We start from the raw sequence: 8,150 nt of genomic DNA, 5'->3' as shown, positions 1-8,150 counted from the left end.
CTCCTATATTAAGCCCAAAGATTTTAGTAGACCAAAGCATTTCAGTCCTCAGGAGATTTAATTGTGTGCCACAGGCAGAGAACAGGAGACTACAGTGCCACCAATGCCCATGAGCCCTGCAATGCCAGGGAATTCATTAGGTGAGATATGCCTAGGAGATCCAAGAAGGTGAATGACACCCCATGCTACAGAAGGCAGAAAAAATTCAGAGTTGCTTGCCAATCTGACTTGGTCAAAAATTCCTTCCTGACCCCAAATCTGATTATCAGTTTGACCCTGAGCAAGTGAACAAGACACTCCAGTCAGGCATCTAGAAAAAGGATTCTCTGAACCATCTGAGCGCCAGGGCCAGCTCCAGGCACCAGCGAACCAAGCAGGTGCCTGGGGTGGCAAATGTAAAGAGACGGCAGGACATCGGGCTCCGGGGCAGCAATCCGCCCTCGGTGGCGGGGGGAATTCAGCGGCCACTCCGTCAGAGCACGTTTCGCACTCAGCAGCAATTCGGCAGCGGGGATGTAACTCTTCTTCAGTCGCCGGCAGCTATTCGAAGGCCGCACCATCACTCCACCTCCGTGTTCGGCGACAAGGATTTTTTGGTTTGGTTGGGGTTTTTTTGCCGCTTGGGGTGGCAAAACTGCTGGAGCTGGCCCTGCTGACAGCACTAGTCCATCCCACCCAATGACGCATCTCCAGTGGTGGCCAATCTCTGATGCTTCACAGCAAGATGAAATCCCCCTCCCTCCCTCAGAATATATCTTGTGAAATGTACATGGATGGGGATTCATCCCTGACCACCCCAAGTGATTGACTGAAACCATGAAGCATGAGATTTGATTATAGTCATTATCTTAATGCAAAGCTGCAAGTGTTACAAGAATGTTGTAGGTTATGTTGCCAATCCCATTCTCCCCACGGCCTATGAAGGAAGAAATGAACTGGAGACTCGGATTCACAGATTCCAAGGCCAGAGAGGACCATTATGTCCCCCCCAGACTGCCCCCTTCCCCCTTACACACACTAACAGACCACAGGATTTCTCCCAGAAGCCAGATTAAAGCATATTGTTTAAAAAGATATACACTATTGTCTTAAAGACTCCAAGTGATGTTCTACCACTTCCCCGGTTTCAATGCTTAACCGCTCTCACAGCTAAGAAACTACATTGTATTTCAAGATTGGATTTTTCTAGCATTAACTTCAACTGTCTTGGCTAGGGAGTCCCATTACCAGGTCCTTCTTATCTCAGGGTTTGGGGCTGGTGACATCACTGCGGTATCCAAGTGCTCCTACCAGTAAAACCTGCAGCTAGTGGGAGAGTAGTTTGGAGGCTCTCCAGACAACCATGCATTACTGCAGCGTTCCAGGGCAATCAGTGCTCAGAGAGTAAAAGTGGTGCAGGTCGGAGCAGGAGCAGGTCTTACAAAGGAGATAAGTCAGGGATGGATGGAACCTGTGGTGGGAAAGAATGAGGCATATGTGGAGTTGGCAGGCTAACAAAAGTTTTGTGTTTGTTTATTTTTTGATAGAAAACTCTACTAACATCTCACCCTTGAAATATAAAACTGGAATCTTTGTAAATCAAATTATTTTAATTCTTTTCTTTGCTACTTTTTGTGAAAATGAAGATCGTTCTATGCCATCTTGTCACTTCCTTAATCACGTGGAACCACATAACCCGCCTATGCTTTCTCCTTCCACTCTCTAAAGAGCAATGGAAAAGATCAGAACTGCCTGAATCACCTTCAGAAAGATGTTAAGAAATACTATTTTCTTCATTCTCAGACTGAATACTCTAAAAATAATCTATGTTTCTTTGGCTTAAAAAAAGCATCCGATGAAGTGAGCTGTAGCTCATGAAAGCTTATGCTCAAATAAATTTGTTAGTCTCTAAGGTGCCACAAGTACTCCTTTTCTTTTCAGTTTATCCTCAATTATCTAACTGGTACAGACAGTGTGCTGTGTCCCAGTTTTCCCTCCTCCTGCCTCACTGCTACTGCTGTAAAAGCTGTTGGTTACTCCCATAGATATCATTGTCCCTTCCTCATGCTAATGTCTGGCCTGCGTCCTTCCCTTATTAATATTTATTTGTATTACAAATGCAATAGGCACCCTATTGCACTTGGAGCTGTACAAACATTACAAAACAATCCTGCCTCTGAAGATTTCATAGTCTGCTGCTGCTGCCATCGTCTGTCTTCTGTCCAGATTCATTTCCTCTTCTGATCCCAGCTTTGCTCCGTGCTTCACATCAGAACCCAAATCCACTATCACTTTGACTTCCCCTCCTTGATTACTTCCATGGCCCTTACTACTGGATCATCTTCCACCAGGAACACCAGGTGAGAGAAGGGAGAGCTGTCAGAGTCAGCAGGGGGAGTCAAAGCTAACTAGTATTGTTGTGTAGCAGTAGCCCCTGGCAGAGCCATCAATGGGTTGTGCTAGGCACACAGCTTCCAAAGTTTAGTTATATAGCTGGATTAGGTTTGCAGTAGCTAGTGCCAATGTGCAAGTCTACAGCCATATACCCAACCTCAGCTTACTGATTACTAACAAAATTCACACACACACACTTGAAAAACAAAGGATGCTGAATAGAAATCAGATTCTTTAAAGGAATTATGTTTTGGAGCATAACATGTTGAACTCTTTTCTTTAAAATAGCTTATAAATGATGAGGCAAAATAAATGCCTGATCCTGACAACTGCTGAGCTCCCTAGACTCCAGTACAGATGCTCTGCACTTACAAGATCTGGCCTTGAGGAATTGAGGTCTGTTGATATAATACTGCCTGATTATATAACTTTCAATATATTTAATTTTTTTGCTACAATAGCAACAGCCTACCCCAAGGTGACCTAAGAACCTATTATTTGTTCAGCATCCTGCACCTATTGTTCAGGGCTATCTTCACCAATGGTGCCATATAGATAACAATACTTACTCATTTATTTTACTTGAAATGCTTACATTTGAGTCCTCTCTGCACAGGAACTGCCCAGAGTGACAATCATCAAGAACTGAAGTAATAGTGCTACACAGTTGACCTATAGGTACTTCTGAAAAATATTATATTCTCTTACTGTTATGTAAGCCAACTAAAAGCACAGCCAACCTCCACCACTTCTCTGTCAGCCAGTAGCTACTTCATCAAACCACAGATCTACTCCAACAAATGATTTTAAAAGAGAAGTAAAAGCCCTAGTTGAATAAGACCTATTATGAAGGCTTTTCCCACACATATAACTCACACTCCCATTTTAGTTTTCATAGTTACACATAACTGGGTGTGTCTGAATATCTGTTCAGCAGAGCTGAAGCTGTTGATTTCAGACTCATTCAGAGTTTAAAGTGTAATTCATGCAGTTGCTTCACAACATTAATGGAAGAGAAGGTCTCATCAATCTGATAAAGTGTCTTTACAACAACAGATGATAATTTGTTGACACTTAAAGCTTTAAATGGACTCTCTTACAAAAGCACTTAAAAGCTTTCTTTTTAAAAAAAAAATCATAAGTGTACATATACTTTAACCCAAAGAAATTGCTGACAGATTTGTTTTCAGCCCAGCAGAGTAAAGAGCTGACAACATTTTTGCAGGATCTGGTAACTTGGGTCTATTTTTAGGCTTTTTTTCTTTAAAAAACATACACCAAAATAACAGTGGGTTTAAAAATCACCATCTGCTTCTAGCAATGAAATAATTCTCAGAGGAATGGATGGGAGGCATAAAAAATAAACTGATATTCCCCACACTAAGTCACAATTTTGTATTTCTAAATGGTGTTTATCTAATTACACAATAAAGGAGAGTCATAGTTCTATTAGCATTTAAGAAGTCTATTGAGCTATTAATTTTTCACCATTATATAAGCTGTTTACAATTCTGTTGCAAATCTCTGACTGGCAAAAGCCACTGTTATTATTTTATAAGTTCAAATAGCCTAGAACTGTTGACCTTTAGGGCACACAGCAGAATCCATCTATTCTCTCTGGCTTTAATAGATGTGGTGAGCGGTGGTGATATTTTTTTTATTGTCTATTTTCTGACAATATTCTTTTGGTTCTGGGGTTTGGGTGAAATTGACAGAGTTGTAATTTGTAATAATTGTATCTTTAAATAATTTCCAGGGCACAGAACCAAAGTTAGGCACTCTTTTCTGTATAAATTAAATAAGAAGATATACATTTTCTTCTACTGTACTTCATGAAAGATCAATCTATTTTTTCAGGTATTAACATTAATGATTTTAAACTTTGGAAAACACAGAAAACTACAATGAACTGTTTTAAACATTATACTGCATGGTTTAAAAACCAACCACCTTTTTTAACCTAGTGAATATCAGGAAGAAGCATTTCTGTTTATCTAGCTTGTAGCATCATTTAGGTTAAACTTCACACTCCAGTGCAAAGAGCTGGCACAAGCATAGGTCCATATAATTTAGTATCCTATCTGATGGTGGCAAATACCAGATTCTTCAGAGGAATGTGCATGAAAACAATTATGGAATAAACTGCCTATAGGGAAAGTTTCTTAATCTTTGTCAGTCCGTGATTGACTAACATCCTGAGACATAAGATTACATCTCTCCTAAAAAATAAACTTAAATGTTACAGTCAACAGGCTTTTGTAAAAGGATACCATGCTTCTCCAATCTATTAGAATTCTTTGAGGGGGTGGGGGGGCAACAAACAAGTGGACAAGGGTGATCCAGTGGATATAGTGTACTTGGACTTTCAGAAAGCTTTTGACAAGCTCCCTTACCAAAGGCTCTTAAGCAAAGTAAGCAGTCATGGGATAAGAAAGAAGGCCTTCTTATAGGTCAGGAACTGATTAAAAGATATGAAGGATCTATACGGGGACCAATGCTGTTCCACACATTTATAAATGATCAAGAAGGGGGTAAACAATGAGGTAGCAAAGTTTGCTGTTCTGGGTCCAGTTCTTTTCAATATCTTCATCAATGATTTAGATAATGGCATTGAGAGTACACTTATAAAGTTTGTGACCAATGCCAAGTTGAGAGGAGTTGCAAGTGCTTTGGGGAATAGGATTGAAATTCAAAATGATCTGGACAAATTGGAGAAATGATCTGAAGTAAATAGGATGAAATTCAATAAGGACAAATTCAAAGTACTCCAGTTAGGAAGGAACAATTAGTTGCACACATACAGAATGGGAAATAACTGCATATGAAGGAGTACTGCAGAAGGGATCTGGGGGTCAGAGCGAATCATAAGCTAAATGAGAGTCAACAGTGTAACACTGTTGTAAAAAAAGCAAACATCATTCTAGGATGTATTAGCAGGAGTGTTGTAAGCAAGACAGGAGAAGTAATTCTTCTGCTCTACTCCACACTGATTAGGTCTGAACTGGAGTACTGTGTCCAGTTCTGGGTGTCACATTTCAGGAAAGAAGTGGACAAACTGGAGAAAGTCCAGAAAAGACCAACAAAAATGATCTAGACTATATGATCTAGGTCTAGAAAATATGACCTATAAGAGAAGATTGAAAAACTTGGGTTTGTTTAGTTTGGAGAAGAGAAGACAGAGGGGACATTACAACAGTTTTCAAGTACATGAAAAGTTGTTACAAGAAGGAAGGAGGAAAATTGCTCTTGTTAACCTCTGAGAATAGAACAAGAAGCAATGGGCTTAAATTGCAGCAAGGGTGGTTTAGGTTGACATTAGGAAAAACTTCATAACTATCAGGTTGGTTAAGCACTGGAATAAACTGCCAAGGGAGGTTGTGGAATCTCCATCATAGGAGATTAAGAGCAGGCTAGACAAACACCCATCAGGGATGGTCTAAATAATACTTGTCCTGCCATGAGTGCAAGGGACTGGACTCTTGAGGTCCCTTCCAGTCCTATGATTCTATGAAAATTACTCAAGATAAGTTAGTCCAAAGCTGACTGCAAAGAGTTACAAAGGGATCTTACAAAACTTGGTAAGTGGGTGAGAAAATGGCAGATGAGAAACAATATTAGTATGTGCAAAGTAATGCAGTTGGAAAACATAATTCCAACTATACAAAATGATCGGGTCTAAATTATCTGTAACCACTGAAGAAAGAGATCTTGGAGTCATTGTGGACAGTTCTCTAAAAACATCTGCTCAATGTGCAGCAGTCAAAAAAGCTAACAGAATGTTAAGAGTCATTGGGAAAGGGATAGATAATAAAACAGAAAATATCATACTTTTACTATATAAAAGTATATATATAACTTTATATACTATATATGTAACTTTTACCATGGTGTGCCCACACCTTGAATATTGTGTCCAATTCTGGTGACCACATCTCAAAAAAGAGACAGAATTGGAAAAAATACAGAGAAGGGCAACAAAAATGACTAGAGGGCTGGATGGAACACCTTTCATATGAGGAGAGATTAAGAAGCCTGGGACTGTTCAACTTAGAAAAGAAAGAGACGACTAAGGAAGGATACAATAGAGGTCTGTAAAATCATGAATGGTGTGGAGAAAATGAATAAGGGAGTGTTATTCACCCCTTTCGATAACACAAGAATCAGGGGTCACCCAATGAAATTAAAAAGCAGCAGGTTTAAAACAAACATAAGGAAGTACTTCTGCACACAATGCACAGTCAAGCTGTTGAACTCATTGTCAGGTTATATTGTGAAGACTAACTGGGTTCAAAAAAGAATTAGATAAGTTAGCCAGAATGGTCAGGGACGCAAGCTCATGCTCTGAATGTGTTAAACCTCTGACTTCCAGAAGCTGAGATTGGATGACAGGGGATGGATCACTCAATAAATTGCTCTGTTCTGTTCATTCCCTCTGAAGTCTCTGGCACTGGTCACTGTGGAAACACAGGATACGGAGCTATCAGAACATTGTTCTGACCCAGTATGGCCATTCTTGTGTTCTTATGATAGTTTAAATGGTACATAGGACCTTCTGTGGGATCTCTATAGAGGGGTCAACTTCACTCTAAGTTCACTCTAAGTTTCAGAAAAAAGAATCAGTCCTTTACAGCCAAGATTCCCAGTGACCTCACTGGGGATTGCATATGCATTAGGAATGCAAGACCAGAATAATATTAGAGATGCTAAATGTGATCCAGCTCCCATTATGTGAACGGAAAAAACTCCAACTGGCTTCAATGGGAATTAGATTGAACTCTTAGTTTTAAATATTCCCAGGTTATACAATATTAATTAGAGGATAATTTGATTTTTTATGTATGTATTTATTTATTTAGCATATTCACCATTAATGAATGGAGTGAAAATCAAGTCACATCAGAGATTAAAGATAATGTCTATAAAATGGAAGAAAAAAAACACCCTGAAAACCAACAACAAATGAAAACACATCCAAGTACTATGCTCTAGTCATATAGATCAGTGGTTCTCAATTTTTTTTCGCTGACCACTTGAAAATTGCTGAGGGTCTTGGTGGACCACTTAAAGATCTTTCCAAATGTTGTTTGTACCGTTAGCTAACTATTGTAAGGTGCTTTGGATAAAAGCACTATATAAAAAAAACCTTAATAATAATAATAAAGTTTTTTTTCTACAAATAAAAGCAGCCAACTCACATTTTAATATCTGTTGTCTTATCTTTCTAATGTGATAGATGTGCCCTCTCTCCCCTGCCACGGTAGCCCCCAAGCTGGGGCTGGGATGGAGGGGGTCTGTCCCTCTCTCCCCCACCGCGGCAGCCCCTGAGCTGGGGCTGGGAAGGAGGTGGGGTCTCTCCCTCGCAACAGAGTTGAAGGCCCATCTCTCCCCGGAAGCTGCAGCCCTGGAGTTGAGGAAAGTCACCTTTCTCTGGTCGCTGCAGCCCTGCAAATTCCAAATTCCCTCCACCCCCTCTTCTCACCCCACTGCCCACTCCCACCTACCCCCTATTCCCCCCAAGGCCACCACCTCACCTTACATGTGCATATTCTCCAGGGTCCAGGCAACTAATTAGTGGAGCCACACCTGCACGGCTCCACTAATTAGGTGGGTGGCCCTTCATTCTCTCGTGTGCAGCCACTCAGGCATGCACCTTAGAGCGAACTATCCATGGACCACCTGATTGGAGCTCCCGCGGACCACAGTTTGAGAACCTCTCATATAGATTATTCCAGGTAATAAATCCCCCACCCCCAAATTATGTAAAACATCAGTACTAA

The 8,150-nt window shown here is 40.5% G+C and overlaps 1 long non-coding RNA gene across 1 annotated transcript; it reads left to right on the top strand.

The window, feature by feature from the left end:
- The first annotated feature begins 2,212 nt into the window (after window positions 1-2,212).
- LOC122460387 lies at window positions 2,213-7,725 on the top strand. Its single transcript, XR_006281663.1, has 3 exons — window positions 2,213-2,339; window positions 2,662-3,023; window positions 7,230-7,725. It is a non-coding gene; the product is annotated as an uncharacterized LOC122460387 (long non-coding RNA).
- Window positions 7,726-8,150: the final 425 nt, after the last annotated feature.

Source organism: Dermochelys coriacea, chromosome 5 (genome assembly GCF_009764565.3).
Source record: "Dermochelys coriacea isolate rDerCor1 chromosome 5, rDerCor1.pri.v4, whole genome shotgun sequence".
Taxonomy (NCBI): domain Eukaryota; kingdom Metazoa; phylum Chordata; order Testudines; family Dermochelyidae; genus Dermochelys; species Dermochelys coriacea.
Note: the sequence above shows the minus strand (reverse complement) of the source record. Positions and strands in the feature narration are given on the sequence as shown.